This window comes from Schistocerca piceifrons, chromosome 1 (genome assembly GCF_021461385.2).
Source record: "Schistocerca piceifrons isolate TAMUIC-IGC-003096 chromosome 1, iqSchPice1.1, whole genome shotgun sequence".
Taxonomy (NCBI): Eukaryota; Metazoa; Arthropoda; class Insecta; order Orthoptera; family Acrididae; genus Schistocerca; species Schistocerca piceifrons.
The window spans coordinates 365,217,361-365,230,075 of NC_060138.1; positions in this window are offsets into that span (position 1 = coordinate 365,217,361).

Consider the following 12,715-nt stretch of genomic DNA (forward strand, 5'->3'; position numbering starts at 1 on the left):
TAACCCCTTCAAGGCTGTGACTCTGGAAATATAAATGTCTATATCCTCTTTACGACCATAATTTTCCATGTAAAATCTTTCACCCCCTTACGGCTATCGCAATTTTCCACGCCGCGCAGGGTAGCCCCGCGGTCTCAGGCGATTTATCACGGTCCGCGCGGTTCCCCCCGTCGGAGGTTCGAGTCCTCCCTCTGGCATGGGGGTGTGTTGTCCTTAGTGTAAGTTAAAGTTAGAGTAAGTAGTGCATAAGCTTAGGGACCAATGACCGCAGCAGTTTGGTCCCATAAGACCTTACTACAAATTTCCAAATTTTCCACGTCAAATCCATACCTGCCGTTACGACAGGGCATAGTTATTTTCTTTGCACATTTCGGAACACTGACATCAGTACGCATACTTTATAAGCACCTAATCACAGCAAATCTATCACATATCTCCTACTAAATATAAAAATTCGTCAGTAAAATGGTTCAAATGGCTCTGAGCACTATGGGACTTAACATCTGAGGTCATCAGTCCCCTGGAACTTAGAACTACTTAAACCAAACTAATCTAAGGACAACACACACATCCATGCCCGAGGCAGAATTCGAACCTGCGACCGTAGCGGTCGCGCGGTTCCAGACTGAAGCACCTAGAACCGCTCGGCCACACCGGCCGGCATTCGTCAGTAACTGAGTGCTGGTGACACCAAACAATACTGAACGAAAATCAGCGACGGATGGACATGCCTCATTTGTTTTTCTTGCAAGTGGTACCACTGTGTCTTAGGAAGAGAGATAATCGTATTATAAGTGACCAGCTATTAAAATCATGATCGCTACGACTATATTACTGGTTCTGCAGGTACAGTCCGCCCCGATAGCTGAGTGGTCAGCGCGACAGACTGTCAATCCAAAGGGCCCGGGTTCGATTCCCGGCTGGGTCGGAGATTTTCTCCACTCAGGGACTGGGTGTTGTGTTGTCCTAATCATCATCATTTCATCCCCATCGACGCGCAAGTCGCCGAAGTGGCGTCAAATCGAAAGACGTGCACCAGGCGAACGGTCTACCCGACGGGAGGCCCTCGTCACACGACATTTCATTTCTACAGGTACACAAAGTATCGCTAACAATATCCATGTTAAAAACTATACAAGTTTTATAAATCGAGATATGGTATTGCCTGCGAATGAAGTCTTCCACAGAAATACAGCGACACTGAATATAGGTGGTGATCGCTCGGGTGTATATTAAGACTGAAAGCGCGAATACACATCGCTGGCGGTATAAGCTCGTAATAAAAATCACCATTCTCACCGAATGTAGAAAGTGATTCGGCTAAAGAACATGGTATTAAGCTGATATTTATAACTCCCTCATACCGCCGCTAGATATTTCTCGCGCTAACAAACAATATTTGCAATGCATTCTATCTCGATGCCATGTCAGAAGTTTTACATTATATCCACTGAGCTATAGGCGAGGGAGTATGATGTTTGATTGAGAATGATCGCATGCAGTACTTAAAAATGCAAAGATAGATTGAAGTCACAAGAAATGTACAAAATCCTATGACCTATACACTGGCTTTTCAGGTCTATAGTGTGCGTGAGTTGCATTTGCGTGAGTGTGTGTGTGTGCGTGTGTGTGTGTGCGTGTGTGTGTGTGTGTGTGTGTGTATATATGTGTTACACTTTCTGATAGATACACTGTCTGCGATTTGGAATCAACTTTATCCATTTAATGACACACACTTGCGTTGGACCCTTTGGAGACGTCTTTTAATGATTACAGCCATTGGCGAATCATATTTGTGCCACTCTGATATCTAGAAACGAATCACCTTTTTCGAACCCATCTGCTAAGAATCCCATAGAGCAAAACTCCAACGTAGTTTCTTAGATGGTCCCTATGGATCTTGTAACTGTTCCTCAGTCCCTGTTCTGCCGTCCCTACAGCTTTGTCCTATGATAATTCCAGTTTAAGTTGGAAACAAATGGATGTCGGAGAGTGCTGTATTACCACCTTTTGCATGTCAAGAGAAACAGGGTGAGCTGAGTTAGTGACAGGACCGTCTTTTGTCCACGTGGTGAAAATGGAAACATGTTGTTGTAGTTCTGCCACCCCTGTACAATGTGCAAAGCCAACGCGAAACGAAGCTTTTCCTGCAACAGAGGTAGTAGAAAAGACAGTATGAGCAGCTACGAGAACTGGAAGGAGGACAAGGATTTTGCTACTGCAGTGCGGTGACTTTCCAAAGTACTTGCAACTCTGCAGTATGAAGGAGATGTGTGTCCTTCAGGGTGTATTCATGTCTATCACGCAGACATACCCTCTATCATTGTCAGAGAAAAACTATGAACTGCGAAAACTGCACTTACATCATCCAGTATAGAACACAATATCATCTTACCACGTCATTCTCTTCATGTATATGTATATATACACACACACACCAAAAAAAGTTTTGTATCACCTCGGTTCCGAGGGTTTTGGAACCTATACAGAAAATTGGAACAGAGATCAACATAAACATCATTCACGCCCTTTTTATTGCCCATGAAAACCATACATTGGATGTTGTTCCACCATACAGCGCGACCTTCAGAGTTGGTGGTCCACATTGCTGTACACACTGGTACCTCTAATACCCAGTAGCACATTCTCTTGCATTGTTGCATGTCTGTATTCTTCGTGGCATACTATCCACAAGTTAATGAAGGCACTGTTAGTCCAGATTGCCCCACTCCTCAATGGCGATTCGGCATAGATCTGTCAGAGTGGTTGGTGGGTCACGTCGTCCATAGACAGCCCTCTTCAATCTATCCCAGACATGTTCGATAGGGTTCATATCTGGAGAACATGCTGACCACTCTAGTTGAGCGATGTTGTTATCTTGAAGGAAGTCATTCACAAGATGTGCATGATGGGTTAGCGAATTGTTGTCCATAAACACGAATGCCTCGCCAATAAGCTGCTGATATGGTTCCACTATTGGTCGGAGGATGGCATTCACATATCGTACAGCGGCGCCTTCCATGACCACCAGTGGCATACATCGGCCCCACAAAATGCCACCCCAAAACAGCAGGGAATCTGCACCTTGTTGCTCTCGCTGGACAGTGTGTCTAAGGACGTTCAGCCTGGTCGTGTTGCCTCCAAACACGTCTCCGACGATTGTCTGATCGAAGGCATATGCAACATTCATTGGTGAAGAGAATGTGATACCAGTCCTAAGCGGCCCATTCGGCATTTTTTTGGGCCCGTTTATACCGAACTGCATGGTGTCGCGGTTGCAAAGAAAGATCTCGCCATGGACGTCGGGAGTGAAGTTGCGCATCATGCAGCCTATTGAGCACAGTTTGAGTCGTAACATGATGTCCTGTAACTGCATGAAAAGCATAATTCAACATAGTGCCGTTGCTGTCAGGGTAACTCCGAGCCATAATCTGTATGTAGGTAGCGGTCATCCATTGTAGTAGTAGCCGGCCTGAGCTTGGCATGTCATCGTCAGTTCCTGTCTCTCTGTATCTCCTCCATGTCCGAACAACATCGCTCATGTTATCTCCGAGACCTCTGGACACTCCCTTGTTGAGAGCCCTTCCTGGCACAAAGTAACAATGCGGACGCGATCGAACAGCGGTATAAACCGCTAGGCATGGTTGAACTACAGACAACATGAGCTATGTACCTCCTTCCTGGTGGAATAACTGGATCTGATCGGCTGTCAGACCCCCTCCATCTAATAGGCGCTGCTCATGCATGGTTGTTTACATCTTTGGGTGGATTTAGTGACATCTCTGAACAGTCAAAGGGACTGTGTCTGTGATACAATATCCACAGTCATCGTCTATCTTCAGGAGTTCTGGGAACCAGGGTGATGCAAAACTTTTTTGATGTGTGTGTATATATTTATATCGAAAACAAATACCGTCTGTATACACAGGTATTGATCCAAGGTGGTCGAAATCGCTTGCACAGACAAGTGTAAAGTTTCATCGCCTGGACTGTAGAAGAACCATATCCCACCGACTATTAGTTGCAAGAGAGGGTCCCTGTATTTTTGTTTGATACATTTTTTTCTGCTGTAACACATCCAAGCAGTGTATTAGTACAACTTTGTACAATGCCACAAATTTTGATTTTCCACGACAACTTCGAAGTTTGTGTCAAGTTCTAAACTGACTTTAACACAATTCGATCCACTGGCTCTCATGGAAAACTAGATACCACATGATGTAAATTATACTGCGGCTCTCACAGCACGCTAGGATGATTGAAATAAAAGACAGAGATGGTGTTTCTTACTGACAAAAATGAGGAAGACATCTCAACATAAGGAATCTGCAGGAGATTTGCGGCATTGTGGAGTGTTTCCAAAAGCAGCCCCACGGTGATGACCTCTCCATTTAATCTCATCTTTTATAGTGATTGGGTAGCAGACGTCTCAGTGTTCCATTTCCATGGCATTCTCACACTGCACTCATGTACACGATCACTGTTTCAGTGCTGACCATTCCCCAGAAGGTGTTGCTCCCAACAAGACTCCATCTCAAATAAGTGATGTCAGTCAGTCATTATGTGCTAATCAACAGTGTACCAGCAGGCAGAAGGGATGAAAAAGACGCCGCTAATGTACTGTAATAATCATCGCAGTCGATAGTGCGATGAATTTCAGCAGTTTTACCAGTTTTTTCCCTTAATTTCAACATGGAACAATAATATGGTAGTATGTCTCCAGTATCTTTATCAGTGCTAAACCACACTTCCACTACTTTAGGAGTACCACATACTAGATTGCAAATGTAGGTAGATGACTGTGCAGTACATCCATTCATTGTTAATTCTCGAACGTTAGTACCAATGTATACCAGACAGTGTCTTACATAGCATGTTCAAAATATCGGGTCAGACTAAATATCTTCAGGCTGCTTTTGGATGTGAATATGTAACAGAGATAGTAAGTAATATTGCGTAATTGATGTTGGGATATTAAAAACGTACTTGACAGCCATTTTCCTTGTTGTAAAGACAATAAATCAATTAAAAGGAAATTTATGACATTTTTTAAATGACTCGTACTACAGTCCTGAACGCTTGGTAGTTGAACTAACTTTCAGCTACTACCCATGGACTGGAGTTAGGTGGACTTTGCGTGCTAGATAATTAGCTGAATTTTCGTCATCGCTGCTTTTGCAAGCTAAACCATTATTTACCACTGAAGAGTGAAGGGACAGGCAACCTGAAGCCTCTCCAGGTAGGTGGACAGATTATTTAAGGGATAATGAGAGACCAACCTGCTCTGTTCTGTTTTCAGTATGGCTGTGTCCGTGCGTGTGTCACAGAGCAAACACTCAGCAACTGTAGAATATGTGGTTGGAGGTGACTGGTAGCATTCGAGTACAGAGCTAGACTATACCATCTGACCAGAAAAATAGTACATTTGCACTGGGTGCATGCCTTCTGCCTGGTGCTTGAAAATTCTTGTACATGGGAATGAGTACGCAACAACAAGAGGAGTACAAACAAAATGTGACGTGGAAGCACTGGTAACCAGGGAAAGTCAGTTTTTGACGATAGCGATAAGACAGTTGAAATAGAATAGTTAACGTGGATGACCGCCAAATGGGGAGTAATAAAATTATATATGTCGGATCAGGAGCCCAGGTATGACCCCAAAGTTATCAGCAACAAACTCATAAACTTTTATAAAGTGTCCTTAGCTAAAGAGTATAGTATTACCAGCTGGGGTGACTGCAATATACAACTACAGAATGGATTGCGTGTTTGATTCTGCGCAAGACTGTTTAGGTGTTTTAAGCCTTAACAATAGTATTTACAATGTGCTTCTCTATACTCTCCACCAATCAAAACCATGCAGAACAACATGCTACTGTATGTCTACTGAGGTAATAGTGATACATGCATGTTGTCTGTTGTATTTGATGCTTGTAAGGAGGCTATAATTTCGTGCCTTACGAGCACTCATCTACATACTTTGCGGTGATTTACAACTGGAATTAGGTATATTTGATAGGTTGTACATGGTATATATGAATATTTAAAAACGACTGACATTGTCACATACACCTTGTAAATAGTTGTTAACGCTTATTGCATGAAAGGTGATGGAGTGTCTTTATTCTCAAAACAGTGTAATGAATGATTGCCTATACTAGTAGAGGTTGGATCGCAGTGGAAATGAAACAGTAGGCGTAACCCAAGCCTTGGGTGGAAAAGCCACACCGGTGTGTTGGTCCTGCTTGCCGCAGGAAGTAGCCAAGATGGTCGGTTGGGGCACCTGAGCGCTGAAGCACAATACAGCGGCGGCTGGCCGGTTTGTAGCGGGGCCAAAGGATAACCGTATAATACTTAGGAAAACTCTGAAAATCTTGGACGCAACAGAGAGGAACGGGAAGTGTTACCTCGGAAATCATGCAGGCTGGGTTATTTCTGAGAATTTTTACTCTGAGAAGCATACCATTGTATTTATTCCTAATTAACGGGGATAGGTATTTCCTCACAAACTTTGCGCGCAGGACGACAAAAGACTAAAATATGGTTGGTCAGCGTTCGGAAGAAGCTATAGAGAGGGAGAATATTCTGTGGTTTCGAGAATATGATTCGCTTTCTGCAGTTACGAGGGACAGGAGCCGAACCTTCCTGGGAAGCCAGCGGTGGAGAGAAAGGGTCTTCCGTTTTGAGCGCCCATGTTTGATGGTCGCTTAGTATCAGCTTTTGTTGGTACAGACGGACTTGCTGTCTTTGCTCTCAGGAGATTTTATAGTTAGAACGGTTAGGCACTGTACTGTTGCGAACTTATACGATTCTCGACTTCGCTTCTGGTTAAGGAGTCGTCGTTGAGTACGCAGCGTTCAGTTATTGAGAGAATTTCCTCTGTATATACTCACATAGAGACATTATCCGAATTCCATCCTTGTGGCTGGGAGCTCGCGTCTCTTTTCTGTAGAACTCAGAGGAGAAGACCGTATTGGATCATACTAGTCAGAGGACTGCCTTCTGCCGTCCTAGTGTTTGAAAGAGTTTGTTTATTTTGTGGCTGTAGTTCTTCCATTTACGCAGACGTGTACGAGAACCATCACTCTGACGCACCAGCCGCAGTACATACGGTGATATTGCTAACTGCTTCGGCTTATTAGGGCTATAAGGCTAAAGAGCTGTGATCACGTAAATTTTATTTCCACTGAGGTTGCACACCACTGTAGATTGAAAGTATTGTCTTCTAGTGTTTGGTATACAGATGATGTCAGTCATCTCTCGTTATTTTTATTAGATCACATAGCCATAAAAAGGGGCAGATTTGGGCAATTGATGATTAATATTAGTTAGGAAATTCATTTGTGTCTCTTTATGTCCATTGGACATTGATATACAAACATTTGTAATACATAAAAGGGGTTTTAATCTACAATAAATGTATAAGCAGAATCAACACGTATCATTTTGTAGCTACTAGTTCCCTTAATCATTCATTTATGTAATTTATATGTTAAAGAGCAACAAGGAGGAAATATCACCATTAAGAGAGCCTCAGATTTGCTTCAGAGGGTAGTCAGACAGGGCCAAATCTTCATTTTCGCACCGATCGAGGTTACGCAGTGGTTAGCACACTGGACTCGCATTCGGGAGGACGATGGTTCAAACCCATCTCCGGCCGTCCTGATTTAGGTTTTCCGTGATTTCCCTAAATCGTTACAGGCCGGGATGGTTCCTTTGAAAGGGTACGGCCGGTTTCCTTCCCCATCCTTCCCTAATAAGAGATAGTGCTCCGTCTCTAATGACTTCGTTGTCGACGGGATGTTAAACACTAATCTCCTTCTCCTCCTTCATTTTCGCGTTCAGTATTTTCTGTTACGCACATTCATATTTACACACAACCGGAGTAGCATCTTGGATGCTTTCCAGGAAAAGAGAACCATCTGCCTCTAAATTAATATGGAACTGCTTTAAAGGATGATAGAAAGTAAAGGAGTGATCGGTTGAGAGTGGTTGTAACAAGCAATGGATTTAATAGTAGACTGATGATACATTCTAGAAAGAGGGAAATGTTGCAGCAGGTCATTTATCATGTATTTAACCATTTTTTCCATTGTTCTCTCTGGGTGCGTCAGTTGTGTGGTATAACTTGCTAGCGACCTGTATACTGTATCGTATGCCTACATTGTATGATCGACCTGTATATAACTGCATGTTCTGTGTATGACTTAGAGCGCTATCTACCTGCAATCATTAGCAGTAAACGTCTCCACACCACTGTCAGCAGAGGGCTTCCAAAGAATTTGTGATGAATCATGTTCATGGGTGAGAAACCTATTTCAACTCCCTCCTCTAGAAGAACGAAGATGTATGCGAAGTACTCCATTTCTCTGTCACATCTAAGACATAAATCGAGTCTTCAGATTCATATATGTACGAGGCGACTGTTACTATACTTTTCGTGATCGTCCTATCCAAAATCCATTTATGTGGATCATTTGGGGAGGACAAGTCTTAGGTTTTTTTTAGTAGTTTGGCGTATCACATGCGCAAATATTCTCGTAGAAAATCAAACAGCACATGGATATGTCAGCAATACAACCGTGTACATATGTAAAACTATGGCAAAATATGAAAAAAGATATAAAATCGGTAAAATTTGAGCAAAACCTGGTATAATCACGGAAAATTGATGTGAAATACGTAAAAATTGAGGGAAATATGATGAAATAGGTAAAAACGTGAAAACATAGTAAAATTACAGAAATTGGCTGAGAATACATAAAATTAGAGAAAATTACCATGAAATGAGTACTGGGCAAAATCAACAGAACTGTGTTTTCTGGAGGTGGAGAGTAGACTAATGCTGCATATACACGTCTTAATAGTAGGTGGTGGTAAAACTGCGATACGACTGTTACATCTTCTCTGGCTACTGATATCATATGTCGTGTGACGAGGGCCTCCCGTCGGGTAGACCGCTCACCTGGTGCAAGTCTTTCGATATGACGCCACTTCGGTGACTTGCGGGTCGATGGGGATGAAATGATGATGGTTAGGACAACATAACACCCAGTCCCTGAGCGGAGAAAATCTCCGACCCAGCCGGGAATCGAACCCGGGCCCTTAGGATTGACAGTCTGTCGCGCTGACCACTCAGCTACCGGGGGCGGACCTCTGGCTACTGATCGATTTCCTCGTAAGATGTCACTGTTTCTTCGAATGCATTTGCGGCTGCCGAGGATCATTTATAGGACTTTTGTGAACATATCATAATTTCCGAACTGTAATCGGGCTTGAACTATACACCTCTGGAAACCTATGTAGTGCTTGGGTTACAAAGAATTGATGTTTTCTTTGGTGTGCAAGGTAGTAGTTTTATCACTTTACAGTTTGTCACCATAGTTTATAGTAGAGAAACTTCCACGGAGACTGTATGTCGTGCGCTGGAACTACATTTCATTTCACATGACTAATAGGTCGGAAACCGCACTGCTTCAATATAATAGCGTGTTTCAAGTGTGGAACCGCATGTTTTCAAATTCCACGATCATTTCTCTCTTGCCAATTGCTCCTAGGTATTGACACTTGAACAATACTTCGGAATCGATAGTGCAGCTGAATTACGTAAAATGCTTCAAACTCCGATTGCCTGGAGCTCCATCATGCATAAAACCACACTCTTCTTCCTAACCATCTGTTACATCATCACCATACTCTCATATCTACTATGCACCGATAAGGGGTGCTGACCACCTCGACATGCGCACATCTGGAGCGATCTTGCACACTTGAATGGGTGCCGTAAGTAAGATTGGTGCAGAACAGTCTTCGCTAAACAGTAGTTACGGACTAGGCTCGCTCTGTTCCTTCACGAGACATGGAATGTAGCACATATAGTAGCCTCCAACTTCTGGTTAGCTGCAAATTAAATCGGTGAAAGTATTGTAGGGAGGATTGCTCAAAGACAATGCGGGGAGATCTTTCAATCTTTAATTTTATCCTGAGAGTGTGAGAATGCTCTGTGACTCCCATCTACTTAGGAATAGATGGGCAATCGTAATTGTAAATTACGCATTATGATCGAAGTGCAAGAAATATGTCGGTCGGCGTTGGACGCTGTCTGGTATACTTCGGTACAAATATGTTCGAGAATTAAAAAAGAATGGACGTACTGCACAGTCATCTATCTAGATTACCAGTCTAGTATATGGTACTCGCAAAGTAGTGGAGGGGTGATTTAGCATTGATACAGAAATTGGGAAGCATGCTGCCATATCAGAAATATGGCATTATATTTATAAATGATCTCCCTCTCTCTACGGAATATTGTAGATTCACTATTTTTGCGGATGACACTACACTACTTATTGATAATTCATTAGATAAACTTGAGGTAACGGCAAATAAGGTTTTAAATGAAACGGTGAACTGGTTCAACATTAATGGTCTTATTTTAAATTACTGTAAAACAAACTACATTCAGTTCCACAAAACATCCAAAGATGGGGAAATATTTGTAAAGATAGGTGAGCAGACAATAACCAGGGTAGATTCCTCAAAATACCTAGGCTTGCATATCGATAGCAAACTGAATTGGTCAAACCACATCGTGGATATGTGCAAAAGACTAAGTTCAGCAACATACGCATTGCGCATTGTTTCTTCTTATAGAATTATGGAAACCATGAAGTCAGCGTATTATGGTTACTTTCATGCAATTATGGCATTTGGAATTACATTTTGGGGAAATCAGCCACTGGCTAAAAAAGTATTGTGTGTACAAAAAAGAGCCATAGGGATCATGTGTGGAGTCCATCCTAGAGCCACATGCAGGAACCTTTTTAAGAAGCTTGAAATACTTACATCCACTGCGCAATATATATTCTCGTTGATGTGCTTCATAAGGAAAGAAAACTCCATCTTTAAGCTGAATAGTGCATATCACAGTCACAATACTAGAAGGAAACATGATATCCACTATGAACAGCCAAATCTAAGTATGGTGCAGAAAGGAGTCCATTTCAGTGACTGTAAGATTTTTAATGCCCTCCCTTCAAGAATTAAGTGTTTGGTAGATGATCTCTTGTTTAAAAAAACTTTAAGGCAGTTCCTATTTCAGGGATCATTTTACACATTAGTAGAGTTCCTGAACTACAATGTTTAACATTTCTTGTATTGTAAATGCCCAAATTTGTATTTGTAATACCGAATATTTTTATTGTAAACATATATTTTGCAATGTTTATTTCTCTGTAACGCTTATTATTTTGTAAACTTTCTCTATCTCTAAAATGTATTTTTGTAGTGGGACCTAAGTTACTGTTTAACTGTTTTTTGTTTTGTAATCTCTATCTATCTCTAAAATGTATTTTTTTGTACTGGGACCTAAGTTACTATTTACTGTTTTTGTTTTGTTTTATGTATTACCATAAATTCTGGCCAAAACCTAGTACAATTGACACGTTCCATATCCTGTGATAGTGTCACAACATGGATCACCGGAACAAGAGATAAATAAATAAATAAAACATTGGTCGTCATTGAACTGCTAAAATTGATCGCACTATCGACTGTGATGTTTATTAAATACATCGACGGTGTCTTTTCCGTGCCATCGCCCACTGGTACTGTTGATTACTACATAATTATTTACTGACATCACTTATTTGAGATGGAGATGGAATCTTGGTGGGAGCAACACCTTCCGAGGGTGGTCAGCACTGAGACAGTGATCGTGTACATGACTGCACTATGAGGATTCAATGGAAATGGAACACTGAAACATCTGCTACCGCGTCACCGTGAAAGATGAGATTAAATGTAGAGGTCATCAACTTCAGACAGCTGTTTGGAAACGCTCCACAATGCCGAGAAACTCATTCAGTTACCATATGTTGTGAAATCTTCTGAATTTTTGTCAATAAGAAACACCATGTCTGTCTTTTATTTCAGTCATCCTGTGTGTTGTGGGAGCAGCAGCAGAATTTATACTGTGCAATGTCTAGTTTTCTGTGAGAGCCAATGAATGAAAACATGTTAATGTCAGTTTAGAAACTGACACAGACCTTGAAGCCGTGGTGGAAGTACAAAATGTATGGCAGTGTACGAAACGGTTGTCACACACTGCTTAGATGTGTTACAGCAGAAAAAAATGTATCAAACAACAACACAGGGACCTCCTCTCTTGCAACTAATAATTGGTGGGATATGGTCCTTCTACAGTACAGGCGATGAAAGTTTACACGTGTCTGTGCAAGCAACTTGTGCCACCGAGTGAACCAATACCTGTATATTTAATGGGATTTCACCAAAACACAATCCTGTCACATTAACTCAACTCACCTTGTTTCTCCATGGCATACAGAAGGTGGTAGATACAGCACTGTCCGACGTCTGTTCGTTTCTGACTTATATTGGAACGATCAGCAGGGTGGCGGGACACAGACTGAGGAACAGTTACAAGATGCATAGGGATTGTCTAAGAAACTACGTTGGAGTTTTGCTCTATGAGATCATTAGCAGATGAGTTCAAAAAAGGTGATTCGAGATGTGAGAGTGGTACGAGTATGATTCACCAGTGGCTGTAATCATTAAAAGATGTCTCCATACGATCGAACACAAGTGTGTTTGTTTAATGGACAGAGTTAATTCCAAATCGCAAACAGCATATCTACCAGAAAGCATAATACTATAGATTTGATAGATTGGTCATAAGATTTTGTACATTTCTTGT